The sequence below is a fragment of the Ascidiella aspersa genome, chromosome 6 (genome assembly GCF_963924565.1).
Source record: "Ascidiella aspersa chromosome 6, kaAscAspe10.2, whole genome shotgun sequence".
NCBI lineage: Eukaryota > Metazoa > Chordata > Ascidiacea > Phlebobranchia > Ascidiidae > Ascidiella > Ascidiella aspersa.
In genome coordinates this window covers 5,098,385-5,112,211 of record NC_139452.1, presented here as the reverse complement: position 1 = coordinate 5,112,211, position 13,827 = coordinate 5,098,385, and positions in this window count along the sequence as shown.

Below are 13,827 nucleotides of genomic sequence, written 5' to 3'. Positions count from 1 at the left end.
CGTTTTCGGCCTGTTCGCTAATACGGCAATATTTACGACAAGTCACAATTATAGGTATTTTTGTAATTATACACAATTTTCGTGCTGCATATCTCTTTTTTAAATATTTTCTTTTTTCACAGCAGATCTTCTACTTGATTTTAAGTTTAAAGTAATTATATTGGAAGCTCATGGAACAAAAAAGCTTTAGGTAGTGTGTATATTAAGTTTAAAATGGTCCGCATTATTCCATGGGCCTGGTACTGCTCTTTAGCTCATATAGCCAACAAAAGCAACCCAGTAGGACCCAGCTGAGTAGGTAGTGTTTTCAAAAAAAGCGCAACTGCCTCCACCATACTGCATGCGCTTTAATGACGTAATAAATAAGGAATCGATATCGAGGGTCGCAACTTTCAAACAGTGAATCAGTGGCAATAAACTACAGTTTCCTTATGAAGTACGGCGACTGGTTTTACTCAGTTTTTTTTATGGTGTGTCGATGATCAGGGAAATTAAACCAAACTATATAGCGACTAGTTTTTCTTGAGGGATATATCAGAGTTAACAAATTTGTTTTTTCCAGTGTCAAGTTAAAGGTGCAAATTAAACAATATGAAAAGTTGGATTTGTGTTTTCTTTTGTTTTTATTGGGACACCAAAACAGGGTCAAAGCAGGTAAGGTCTTCATCCGTACGGGAATAAAATATGTTGTTTGTTAATTTTTATTATTTATAATGTATTGATCCAAGATTCGGGTATATTAACAAATTTATTTGATCTAAAAAAAACAGAAAATTCCTTAAACTCAGTCAAATAACTGATTGTTTATTCTTGTAGTAACGAAGATTTGATTATATACGGTGTTATTTTGCATTTATTATTTTCAGTAAAATTAGTCAATGGGTTTGGTTCACCTTACTGGTCGAAAAACTTTTCATTGTTAAAAGGTTGCATAATTGTAAACTGTTATTTTTATGGAACAACATCAGCTGTTTTTTTGCATTTTTGACTAGTCCTACGGCGTTTGTTTTCTTAGCTTGTGAGCTGACGACTTTTGGCGTCAAGGACAGTGTTCTGACTTTATCAAATGACCAAGTCGATGCGGACACAGCTGAGGGGGAATGTGTCAAGCTGGGAGGACATCTCGCCTCAGCTAAAGATACCCAGATAAAAACTAGCCTTACAACAGCTCTTGACAGCAAATACAGAGCAGGTGTGTTGACTTGCTAAGCACAGCACCTACATGGGGCGTGGGGCGTATATTTGCAACACCACATTGTCGACCGGTGAAGTGAGCATAGAAAAATAACAGAGATTGATTTTAATCAGGATTTGGCAACCCACATCCTGTCTAGTAGTTGTACGCAGCCCATTTTAACAATTTCTAGTATTTATTCGCCCCGCCTATTGTATTTTTAATCAGAGACCCGAAAGATTCATTAAGCTTACGCACACTTCATTTTTTAAAGAATGAGCTTAAATTTACTAAAAACAAGTCAAATTGAACTAAAACACTGTAGTCGAATTAAATTAAAAATGCGTTAACTCTTAAACAGTTGCCTTAAGTATAAGCAAATTCTTTTAGTTTTCAATAAACCAGAGGATACCTCAAACCTGTTTACAGACTTTGAAGGGGTTTATTGACTCCAAAATAAAAGTGTATCCAGAATCGTTGTATAATCCCCATAGAGTTACCTGTATAGCTGGCACCTAACTTCGCATGTATTGCAATATAACGGACAAGTGGTTGGAGTATTGCTTCGTTCACTTTTTTGCTGTTATTTATCCACAGGCATCCAAAGGGTGTATGTCTTTTACCAACCGACCAACGATAAAGTTTACAAGTTTTCGAAAAGCCCCAACGAAACTGGGCCTTGGAAATCAACGAAGGGCGTTACTGGGGAAAGTGTGTGGTACATTGATCTCTATACAACGTGAGTATGACAAAAAAATGCCTTGCTAGTTTAAATTTGCAGCAAGTAACTTTAAGTATTTGAGTGATTGAATCAAGCCTAAATCGTACAGTGCAATACAAAACATTTGAAAAAGTCGTTGTTCAAAAAAATTCAAAAAAATGCTTTTAAATATGGTAAAAACGGTTTCTTTAAATACAAAATCTTCAGCGTAATTAAAGCTAATATTTGTCATTCTACGAAATGGTTCTCCCGGAAATTAATATAATTTGAAAAACACTGCTGTGAAGAATTCAGCTTTTATAGAAAGGAGCACGTCATGTTACATATTTGCAAAAGTATTTAAATGGTAGAATACTACCCAGTCACTGTCTTTGCGTTCAAACAAACTCAACGGATTTGGAAATATGCAGACGCAGAACCAAGGCCAAACAATGAGTTTCACGTGCTCAGCAAATTTTGTCATCTGTGTCACACGAGACGAATTGCCTTTCTCCCTGCTATACTTTTTGAAATTGTTCTCCGGGAAATTAGTTTTTCCTGTCGACGTTAGTCGCATGTAAATAAGTACATAGTTTGCAAACCAGGGGAAAGTATACTTATTTGAAATCCGAATGACGGGTCAAACCGTAAATGAAACGCGGAAAATTTACAAGGTGTTCCCTGCTAAAAACTGAAATGTCCGGAAAACGATCGATGACATTGTGACCTGACATCGTTGCTTTGTACACGTCATAAGCAAAAAGATAGTCTTATCGATTGTCCAGGTTAAAGAAGTTAGGGCGACTTCGGTGAAAGTTAAATCCGACTTTGGCCTCATTTTTTGGCGAAACTCGGTCCACGCTTGGTTAGTTTATGATTACTTGGGTTGCGGGAAGTTCTCTCGCGACCTACGTCATCACTTCATGACGTCATCTGGTAAACGTCAGCTGGTGATGACGCGCTTCACGATTCTTCATTCACCGCGTCAACTTGGGTTCTTTCTGCACGTAAGCTCATGTGTCAAGAAACGTGATTGAAAACCATATTATATAGGCTCTACTGTAAAGGCGGAAATAGGTGTGAAAATAATCAGCGATAATCGGCGTCAAACAAAGTTTTTTTACAAGAGGAACATTGAACGAGTGTAATCTGTTAAGCAGCTGTATATTCAGAGGTGAACGGATTTGACCCTTCATACGTTTCGTCAGCACGTAAAAAATACTAATACAACATGTTAGGAATTTAACCTTATTAATTAATTATCACTCCCAAATCTAGTTGCCCATTGTTTAAAACAGTGCTTCCCAACCAGATGCTCGCGAAGCATTCCTAAATGTTACAGTTTTCTATTAGATCGGAAAATTATTGCATTATTATTAACTAACATTTTTGTAGCAATGTAACAAATACGTCTTGATCTGATAATATCCCATAAGCAAAATCAAGTTTCGCATTAATACTAATTGGCATCCGTATTATATTGCGTCTTTTCTCACTAATATGCTTTTCATTCGTTTGGTCATAATTGTGGGTCGCGCAATAAAACTTGCAATAAAAGTGGGTCGCAAAAAAAGGTGAAGAAGCACTGGTTTTAAAAATGTAGTCCAATAGCCAACTTAATACCCATAGTATTGAGTTGGCTAGTAAACTGCATTTTTGCGAATAAATGCACCAAAGAAAAAATGTTCGTCGGTGGAGAATAGTAATGACGTCATTTGGTATCGGAGCGAATCGCGGTAATTTTTGTTCAGAGTATCAGACATTTTCTCGATCAATGTAAATATCGGGCATTTCTATAGTTGTGGCGATGTATCTTGCGATGAAACGTCCATCCCATACCTCCTTAATAGATGAAACCAACAGATAGCAAATAGAGACCTCTCCATTTTATCTGCTTTTTATCGCAAATTCGTCTTATCATTATACGATTGAGTATGCCGTCATAGTTTATTTTTTTTATCCTGTTTTACAGAACAAGCATGCGACTTTGAACTAATGTTATCAGTCGTTTATCGCTCCACGCGTGCATTGAAACCCAAGACGACGGCGAAATTTAAAACAGGAAATCCTAATAGAGCCTACTGGGGAAACGCATAGCGTTATAAAGTTGTGTGCAAGGCTAAACGCGGGTCGACGATAAGTTAATGTTAGGTGCAGTAGTCTAACACTGCAATCTAGTCTAACACTGCCAAAAAATTACGTTGTGTGTTTGATAGGATGCACGTTGAACATAGCTTAAACTAACGTTCCAGTCAGAAACTGTCAGGCATGATATTGTCAGAATTTACCGAATTTTAGGACGAAATGCCTCGCGAAACAAGCTGTATTGCATGAGGCGCCTTTGCTGACACAAAAAAGCAAAATTCAAATGAATCGGAAGGTACAAAATTACGTTGTTCTATCTTTTTAATTCTTATTCAGTTCTTATAACCTTAATAAGATGGAATTCTGAAAGGATGCAATTTTATTTCTGTCCAAAATCAGAAAATAAGGCCTGCAATACTATACAGTATGTATTAATCTCCTTAAAGTATACGGATGCAAAATTAAGCTAAATCCAAATGAGCCGGAGGCTACGAAACACCTTAGCCTAACTGTGCGTTGTGAAATGGGCGTAAAACTCTTTTTCACTGTGTTAAGTTAATCAACGTGTTAATGCATTCAGGTGGGCAACTGGAAGAACTCGTCTATACTTCTGTCGACATCATGAGTACAGATGGCAAATCAGAAAGAAAACTTGCGATTACACATGTAAGATTTAATTTATTCAATTTTGATCAGTTTTTGCATATCTGCTGTCTGTGTTAAATGATCTTTTTACCTTTTTTTTAAAAAAAAAACATTTTTTAACATTTTGACAGGTCTTTGTGTAAGCGTAAATGCGAAGCACCATTAAAAGTTTTATTTTAAAAAAAAAGTGAGATAAAAATGTAACTTAGATATACTTTTAATATGTGATGAAATTTACACTAGTCGTATACTTCGCATTTTTTCTTCTCCATGTCGGTAATTTCGACATATTCTTCGATATTTTTTACCTGAATTACTGTGATTGTTTTAGTCGCAGATTCAAATGCAAGCGCAAATAATACTGAGCAACATTCAAACAAATAACAAAAACAGAACGTTAATGGTACGAAACCATTAATGAAATCGGTTGTTACTTGATACGTTTTGTTGCCTCGTTGGGCCAGCTGAAATAAGTTGGTCGATAAGGATTTGATTGCAAGAAAGGAATTTGTGAGATTCGAACTCACGGCCGTGGCCATATTGGCGTCGTCGTCCTACCTACTATGATATACGCGGGTTTTTAGTTGTATCGCCTGCTGTAACCACACAAGTCACCGCTGTTGTTGCCTAGTCATTTTACCATTGGATAGCGAGATGTGATTGGTCCAGTTACAAATATACATATGTGATACGGTTCAAGTTGATTTAACTGGGGATCCCGTTCTACAACTTATTGCTGTACAAACAAGATGTTACTCGCACCTATCTGAGCCTGTGTGGCTCAGTTGGTAGAGCGACGGTCCCGGCTTGACCGGAGGTCGTGAGTTTGAACCTTCCAACAGGCTACATGTTTTTCTAGCCTGCCCTGCTTGCATTATTCATCGACATATTTGATGATTCTGCAATGGCTTTTCGCTGCTCATATGTGTGTTAACAACTTCAGAAGAGCTAGATCACAGTTGTTAACACAAATATGTTTCTCCATCTTTCATTTTATATGTATACCGTTCACGTTTTTTACGTTCAAGTGTTATTCAGTATTAAGTGAATGTTAATCTGTTTTTTAACTTTACAGACATTGACTGGGGTTACGATTTTGACCTGTATGGTTCAAGTTCTGCAGCTGGACATCAAACCATCTATCAGTACAGAAGACTTCAAGACGTAGCTTGGGGAAACAGATTAACAACCACCCGATACGATTACCACAACGGTTTTAGTGCAGAGGAATATATAATCTATGCAGGTGTGTATCAAATAAAGCTAGGCCCCGAAAAGTGTTTCTTCCTGTAATTGCGAAGCGAATAAAGCAGGCTAAATCAGGGTTGACATGAGAATAATTTTCTTTCCGAAACGATGAGAAAATGTCAAACCGAATCGCATGAGATTTTTAAAGATGGCGCCCTAATTTCTTCACTCACACTGACCGGTATATAATCGTTGTAGAAAACGAAAATGTTAAAAAAGAAATAGGATAGCAGCTTTACCTTGATATTTAGCAGTTTTGAATACATACAATACATTTCAAAACTAAAACAGGGCGGATTTAATTTTTGCCATTCACCGCTAAAGCATATTCACCATAATTTATAGTTCCGAAATCAAACAACAAGTCTTTATATTGATGGACCGTAGGTACTTTGTACCTTGGCCTATACAAAGTAATTTTACGACGAAATTACTGTGAAAATTAAGTCTGCTTTCAATGATGGTTGTTATTTAGGCATTTTTCACCAGAACTAAGTGTTAGAAAATTGCGATTTAATTGGATAAACCAAGAATATTTTGGGGTTGCATCTCCCAATATTTATGTTAAAAAGTCACATTTTAATTTTTCCATGCATCTGATAATAACTGGACAATATGATGTAAATAATGAGTTGGTTTTGCTCGGGTGTACCCCAACAAATTTTTCTGTTTAATAGTAAGTGGATTTATAAGTACAAGTCATGTCATTTGCCCTAATAGTTCCCAAGTCGAACCATTTTTTTGCAACTACCTAACTTAAATGCCAAAAAGAATAAAGTAAGCTTAGTCATTAAGTTATTAGAACACTATGGTATTTTGTCCAGTTATTGATACATCTCGGGTGTTTATTGGAGCTCGTTACAACCCAACAACTAGTACTTGGTTGTGGAGCGACGGTTCAGTAGCTTCCTTTAACCCCGGAGGAACAAGTTGCCAGCAGAAGGCGTACAAGTATTCCAGAGGCTGGACGACTGACAACGTGGACTGCACAGGGACAAACATATACTACGCTTGCCAAATTAAGTGTAAGTGTGCATATAAATTACGTAAATTACGTGTAAGTGTGCATATAAAATTATCTTCTCAATGTTATATTCCCAGTGACTAGCTCAACAACCACACAGCAATGCAATGCAAGTGTGGCCGATGTTCTGTGGAGTCAAAACCTCCAAAAAATTGCCATCATACAGGGCAGCTCTTTGACAACTCAGGTAAGACTTCTAGCATTTTAATCAGCATGTCATGCATTAATTTCCATTTTGCGCAACAAAGGTTTATAGACACTTAAGATATCAAAAAGTACTTTTATGTCTCAGGTTTTGCAAGGAACAACCGCCATTTCCCGCACTCTGGCCTACGGAGTTGGAAGTTATAGAGTAACAGCCTTAGCAGCCAACACTGACTTCAATTTCACTGTAAGTGGCTTACATTTATATTTGGTATTTAGTACCTGACTTAAGTCACTTTATGTGTACAAAGTAAAAATATATATCGCGAAAAGTAACTGCTCCAGTATGGGAGCAAAATAGTAATGTAAATCATTAGAGGGGCTTACGGAAAGATAGTTTGCTACTAGACTCAGTGTTGTACCGACTTAAGTTAATGAATCGACTTAAGTGCACTTGTCACTATTTCAAATAATTTGACGTGAAATTGACTTAGTTATTCTGGACAAATGATTTAACTTGACTTAGGTCTATTGGACAAATGACTTGACTTGACTTGAATATTTTGGACAAATGACTTGACTTGACTTGAATATTTTGGACAAATGACCTCGGTTGAATTCAAGTGTTTTCATTTAAGATTTATTTATAAAATTGGTTTATAAAATTTTGCGCATAAAACAATTAGCTTGCAATATGTTACGTTTGGTGGTATTTTTAGTTAAGTTATTGCTCAAATAGGTCAAATATAATAGTTTAAAGTTGGTTGAAGACTCCACTTAGAATTGTAATTAAGTTGTTTTTCAAATTACTTGACTGGAACTTGAGAAAACACTGGTGGATTTAATTTGAAACTGAAATCTTTATGAGTGTGCTGGACCTTACTAACAGCTCACTGGCTTAGCCATGCTGATTCATTTCCTATTCAAATTAATAGAATGATTTAATACACACTAAACAATGCTGTTAGAACAGCATCAGTGTAACACAAACAATATTGTCATACTTGTTGTAAACAAGTCTTTTTGAATCAATAACAAATAAAGTCCCAGTCAAATCATAATTAGAGCAGTCAATTTCGAATCCTTATTGTCATAAGAATTAAACGTTAAACTATTAATGAGGAACTCGTCCGATTATAAGCAATAACTCGACACAATACATAACATGGACACAACAAGCGTTTTTTTGTGTACAAAAATTAGGATAAATAACTCAATTTTATAAAAAAACAAACAGATTTTTAAGAACACTTCATTTTCACCCAAGTCAAGTCAACTCATTTAACTAAAAGACTCAAGTTAAATCAAGTCATTTTGCCCAAAATACCTAAGTCAAGTCTAGTCATTTAAAAACAGTGACTTAGTGCATTTAAGTGGAGTCATTGACTTAACTCATTACAACACTGATGTATTCACTAACAAAGTGAGCTTCTTACACAAGCTACCACTGCAAGGCAGGGCTGAAGAGTCGGAATCGTACTCGGGACATGGTACTTGACTCTTTTTATTGGAGTGGGGCTCGGGACCCGAGTAAGACTATCCGCAAAACTACCTGAGTCCCGAGTTTGGCGTGCGCATGTGCTTAAGCTATAAGGCTGTAAACTGTAATCGCAAAGGTATGATAGCATATAGTTGAATATTTTCCAACCAGTCTGATAGGTTATATTACACCCTAGAGTGATTAACACTTGAATAAAATTAAATCTGATTGTGTTTACCAGTTTATTATCAAACGTTCAGGTTCGTGCCACTTTTACCGGCTGCTCCAGCACTTTTGTGACAAGTTCCCAAGTCGCTGCTAAAACGGGACTCAAAACTCCAACACCCGACGCTAGAGTGGAGAATTCTGCAAAGTGCATTGTGGCAGTCTATCCTGACGCTAGCCACCTGTCAAACCAGAAAATATTGTGGTTCAAGGTTAGTTGCATGTCCAACGATTAGAATACAGTATTTCAAAGGGAAATTTCATTTAACCGTCACTTTTTCTGTATAAAGGTTGATTCCACCAGCAACTCAAATTCAAGCACATATTATTTTGACGTGAAATCTGAATCAGCAAATAGCAAACTAACTTTGCAAGTTCCTATATCACACCACGGATACAACGATCAAATAAGCCTGAAGGTAAAAAACATCAAGTGAAAACATTAACGGTTTATAATCAAACGATTTGTAACGTTTTTGTAGATCCAAGCCCTTACAAGTACCTGTACCAGTAGAACCGGAATAGTGACTGGATATTGCCAAATTCAAGGTAAGTCCGCTGCACTTTACTGGTTGATAACTTAATTACTTGAACCTACTTTCGTACGATAATATCAAATCGCACAAATGTTCATACCAGCTGTTAATTTGTTTTGTTTTTACTTTCGGAACGGGTCATTAGTGTGAATCATATATTACTATTATTAGATAGCAAACATCACTAGTACGTTGTTATGGTCTTTTCAGTTTTTAAGTTCCGTCCCTAAATTAATTTTAATCTGTTGCAATTAAATAGCTCTGCAATAAACGTGCTCCTGCTTTAGTCAAGGGGTTCTTAAACTGGGGTATGTTGACCCCGTTGGGGGTAAGTGGGTTGGTTTTAGAGGGTCTATTAAGGTCTAATCGAGATCTTGGTAATTTGAAAAATGGATTGAAGTTTTAAAGAACATAGTTTATTAGACAAAAAAACGCTTTGGCGCCTACTCCTAATTTATTTAGAATTTCTTTCAGTTTTATTACTTGATTTTATTAGTTAAATCCCTTATAGCAGATTTCTTGGGTGAATTTGTTTGATGACGTCAATTCATGACGTCATCCCCTAAATTTCATGCATACCTTGTTCCACGCAATCCAAAATATTTTTAAGAGTCTGTGCTACAAAAAAGTTGAACGATCCTTGTTTTAAGCAAACCTAACCAGTTGTCTACTGCTTCCAGGTTGCCCAATAAGCACAGCAGTGAGTGGAAGCAACGTTCTCACACTGTCCGACGATCTATTGGACGCAAATGCAGCTGAAAGCAAGTGCAAGTCGCTGGGAGGGAATCTGGTTACGGCTGGCGATGCAAGGACAAACGATTCGCTGCTCAACGCAGTTCAAGCGAAGTACGCAAGTGGTAAGTCGCGGTAGGGTGGGCCTAAAATATAAAAGGTTTGAAAAGTGTCAAATAAAAAAAGTGTAAAAAAAATCAGATAAACAAACATGAGGCAAAATACTTTTTATTTTATTTTATGTGCAGCTTAAGTTATATTTTTAGAAAGTGTTGACCATAATATGAGTTAAACATGTCTGGTGATCCAATTTAGGTGTTTGAAAAGTCCGACACCCATGCGCAGTACCAAATTTTGAAACTGATATGGCCGCCAACCGTAAATTGTATAAAACGCGGAATTGCATATAGTGGAATATATTTCATCCATGTGTGGTGAGTGAATGTATTATATGACACGCCTATAAGTTGATTGCTGAATACACACCACATTTAGTCGGGACTCGACAAAATTACGCAGTTGGCTGGAGTTGGACTCGGAAGTCGCATTTCGGTTATTTTCAAACCAACTCTGCAGCGGGTTGTTTAGAACAAAATATACCTATTTCGGATAATACGACGTGAGAGATTCCGCAACCTATATGGGTTTATTACCCGGTTCACACAAACCTACTTTACTGCTTTGTGGGCTGCAATTACCCGTTTAGCGAGCAATACCTCGTCCATTGAGTAATTCACCAGAACATACCAAAGCGCATAATTCTGCCGCGAAGTAGTGTTGCATTGAATTCCTAAACATAAAGGCATTTGTATAGAAACGACAAGGGTCTGGATTTTCTACAACTCGTACTCCTACAAATATTCGAAACAGCAAGGAGAAGTTGGATCTTGGAGAAGCACAAGTCGCCTTGGTCATTTACAATACATTGATCTGTTCACCACGTAAGCTGAATATTCAGTCTATTTACTGCAGGGTTTCTTAAACTGGGAACCGTGGACTGATTTTAGGGGGTCTATGAAGGCCTTATTGAAATCTGGTGTATAATTAAAAAGCTGGAGTGCATTTCATTTTAGAAAATAGTTTGATTGAACAAAGGCACACTCTGACTCCTTTTTGAATGTATTTAGACTCCAATTCAGTTTTACATTTGTTTCTATAAAAAAACAAAGACGTCAATTTATGACTTTATCTTTAAAGCTGCATGCCAGCCCGACCTTCGGCTAACTATCCTGTATGCTTTCATCAGGGATTTGTGTAGTTTTACTCTGCCTGTTTTTTGGCGTGGTGTTGTTACAGTACCCGATGAAAAAGAATCATGCATAATAGGTAGCCGAAACGTCTGTAAACAAATAAATATCAAGTCTTTTTTTCAGTATATGCTAAGCCTGGTAGCAACATCATATTTAATAAAAGTAGGCTACTAAATATTTAAAATTTATCTAAAAGTCTGTGTGGGATCGCCAATAAAATGGCTAAAGGCTTCAGTAACAGTCCTACGACTTTTATAGGTTGGCTCCAAACAGAATAGCCATTCATTTCTGCAGATACGGTTGGACCTTTTGGTATGTGGCAATACAAGGAAGTTGCGTATCAACAGGTTTGGATATTTTGTAGGTTCACGAAGACAGAAACGCTGTGTCTAACTTTAAACTTTTGTTACAGGATGGGTTAAGAATTTCAAACTGTATGCTGTCAAAGACGCGACACCTGGATACAAGCCTGTCTATGCGTATGAGAATTCGGGCGGCACTTCTGTAAGGTTGACAGATGCGAATGCGGCGTATGGTCAATACACTAAATACCATGGAGTATTTTTCGTCCCAGGTACATATCGTTATAGCACGATTACTACATTACTTTATGATTAAATACAGTGCTGTAAATAAATATTTTTTTGAAATGACTTAAGTCCCAGTGAGTCATAAGTTACCCTAATCAAGTCGCAGTCTAAGTCATTTCCATAACAAGTCAAATCCAATTCACTTGAGTGGTATTAAAATTTAAAGTTAAACTTAAAAAATCTGTCAACACACTTTTTATTCTGAGCAATATTTTACGTTGCAAATATTAAAAACGAAACAAATAGCAAGTTAAGAAGTCCAGACATTTAGGCAAAAAGAAAAGTCATTACAACACTGGATATATACAGTTCACATATTTCGATTTTTTTAATTTCTGTTAACGTTAAAAGGGTATATTTTGTACTCCTAATTCACAAAATATCTCTGCGAGAGGATATTTTTATAATTGCTTTAATCGAAAATTTGTTGTGGCTCTTAATGTTATTTTAAAGTTCGCTTTCCAGTGCTCTAAAAAAGGAAAATAGCTAACTAATTATCCGCAATATGTAGTATTTTTAGCTTATTTATTACTTAATAAATAATTTCATCGCATACAAAAAAGCAAACTCAATGCAAATATTCTGCAGGTTAAAAACAATCGCGAGTGCGGTATGTCTACGAATGGAGCATGGTCGTTTTTCACACAATCAGTTGTAATTCTATACCTATTTCGTAATTAACTTATCACCAAGATGTTGTTCGCAGATGTTAAGATTTCGATTGGGGCAAGATGGCACCCTTCGAGTCAGCAATGGTTGTGGGGTGATGGGACCAATGCAGACTTTAACCCCATAAATTCCTCAACCTGCCAGCAAAAGGTTTTACACTATGGGAATGGGTGGATTGCTACAAATGCAAATTGCACCGGGGAAAAAGCATATTATGTGTGTCAAAATAAACGTAAGGAAGTTCTGCTTGTTTTTGCAATAAATAACATTTCAATAGAGTTGCTCATTTTTGTAACTTGTTTCTCTCAAATGTGGTAAGTTTAAATAACCGATTGGGTTCATTGGAGTGGGTTAGTCTGTAACTAGATTTTGTTTTATAACATAAAAAGTTCTACCTTATGAAGGTATTATGCTATCCAGTTTGCACACAATTACTGTCAAAATCAAGCAAAGAATTAAACTGTCCCGTTTATTAAAGTGAGATATTTCTGACTTGTTTTCGTTTTATAACATTAAAAAGACCCACTCTACAGGTAGTAAATTATCCAGATTGCACAAAACGGGCGTTAAAATCATTTAACATGGGTTTTATTACATTAACAGTGGAAACGACAGCTACAGTTGACTCTAGCAATTCGTCATTCGCCCAACTACAATGGCAGGATAATTTCAGCAAGCTGCTCTCGTTAACAGGACACAAAATTGACATGCAGGTAAATTAAATCACGTTTTGTTCGTCTTACAAAACCTTTAAATATTTGCGTCTTTTCTAGTTGTTCATCGATGGGTATTGCAGTATTTTGGGGCACGGTGCGGAACACTGTTTAAAATCCGCTATGAAAGTTTAAAAACGTTATTGCTGTTTTGTGTTTTAATATTAGTAGTACACAAATTGAAACAAGACTTAATTTTAAATATTTGTTTCTCTTTTAATTGTTCATCGAACTTATTTTAATATTTTGGTGCCCGTTGCCAAACACTGTTTAAAAACCGCTATAAATTTGAAAACGTTATTGCTGATTTTTGTGGTAATATTGTTAGTACCGTATACAAATTAAAACCAAGACGTAATTTGTTTTTATCAAAAAATATATTTTTAAACCTTATTTAAAGGATATTTTTCGTTTTGGAACTATTTTCGTTTTTGAAACTCTTAGTATCAGCTTTTTTTTATTGTTTTTTTTTATTGTTTGTACATAAAATGCTATCCGGGTCAATTGTGTTGTGTTATGCGTTATGCAGGTGGAGGTGCAATCAACGCAAGACAACAAAACGAAATTACAAGCAGCTTCGTATGCAATGCTTAAGGCTGTCATTCCTGGTTT